Here is a 1,612-nt window from a genome sequence, read left to right as displayed (position 1 = left end):
CCTGGAACTCACTCTGTAGACCAGGCTGGCCTCGAACTCAGAAATCCACCTGCCTCTGCCTCCCAAGTGCTGGGATTAAAGGTGTGCGCCACCACCACCCGGCTCCCCGAAAGCATCTTACCTGAAAGGAAAGTTTTGGTTACGTAGTTTGGTTATTTCTAGGACAAGTTGTATGCATTCGAGTGTCTAAGATAAACAGTTGGGTTTTAAAACCCTGTCTCTGTTTAGGGCTTTGATGGTAGTTTGATGATAGTACCTGTGTCTGTAGTGCTTGCAGCCTGGGCTCAGTCCTCAGCACTGGGACCTAACTTGATCACATCTGAATGTGTGCACCATACATAGCACAGAGGACAGTGTTCTGCTTCAGCTAGGCTTCTTGGTGCGTATTTAGTAGACACTTACTTATGGAGTCCTTTTGATATTCTCGTTTCTGGAAGGTGTTAGGCCACCGGTGAGGAGCCCACACCACACGAGACCATGTGAGGTCTGGTGAGTGTAACAAAGCCACAGAACTTAGTAGACCCCAGGTCTTAGCTCAAGATGCCATGAAGTGCCGTTCAGAACGTAAAGCAGCACCACCTGCCAAAATGAAACAAAGACCTAACCCACCATAAGTCCATAGTTTTGGGAAAGTCTCTAAATATACTAGCCTTGCCTTTTAGCTTCTGTAGTTCTGCTTCTGGAATATGTCAACCCAGAATATAGTTTTAGTGCTTAAAAGCTCACCCCGAGAAAGACCGGGGGCTATACTGGGATCCCAAATACCCAGTACGGATGCTGGATGGCTAATAAAGACTTCCTATTGGCTTTAACCCATGTCCGAGCAGTCGCCTCTGGGGAGTACCCACAACTGTGAGACCGGCAGTTAAAGCTGCTTGCAGCATAAGCTTGATTGGCCTGAGCTCCATCCTGCCCGCCCCAAAAAGGTGGAAGAAAAGAACTGGCTTCTCCGATTGTCCCCCTGACTGCCAGCATGCACCAAGGCACACGCACACACACCTCACCATGCACACCCACACACAGTCAGGATAATGTGCCATTCTAGAAATGAAATTTAAAATGTTAAATCCAAAAAGAGAACTGGGACAAGGGGTCACACCGATGGGAGGGTGGCACTTATGGTGTGGAGGCAGGAGGATGAGGCACGTGATTCAGGCAAACGCAACAACTGTCTAAGCACAACAACAACAGAACAGATGATTCGATCATACTATTGAGCAACGTATGGCGTTTTCAAAGGCATCTGTGGTTTCACTTCAGAAATTAGAATTTATTGCCTTCTCATTTAATTGAGAGGGTAATGAGTTTCTAGTCACTAGCTGTAATTTCCTCTGTTAAATAAGCAGATAAATTGAGTGAAACCATATAGTGATGAGGCTTAGCTACAAATAGATTATAGATTTACCAAGATTCCAAACTATACAACATACAGTGTGGGCTGCTTATTAACGATGCGGTTCGTTTCCTGTTTTTCTGGAGGGTTTGTTTTCTGAAAACTCTGATAAAAGATGCTTTCTGCCGGGCGTGGTGGTGCATGCCTTTAATCCCAGCACTTGGGAGGCAGAGGCAGGAGGATTTCTGAGTTCGAGGCCAGCCTGGTCTACAAAGTGAG

At 46.4% G+C, this 1,612-nt stretch overlaps 1 protein-coding gene across 1 annotated transcript in view; it reads left to right on the top strand.

Moving 5' to 3' along the window:
- Positions 1-1,612, top strand: part of LOC110324050 (dehydrogenase/reductase SDR family member 7) — a 14,691-nt gene that overhangs the window by 2,531 nt on the left and 10,548 nt on the right. The window lies entirely within an intron of this gene.

This window comes from Mus pahari, chromosome 7 (assembly GCF_900095145.1).
Source record: "Mus pahari chromosome 7, PAHARI_EIJ_v1.1, whole genome shotgun sequence".
Lineage (NCBI taxonomy): Eukaryota > Metazoa > Chordata > Mammalia > Rodentia > Muridae > Mus > Mus pahari.
Note: the sequence above shows the minus strand (reverse complement) of the source record. Positions and strands in the feature narration are given on the sequence as shown.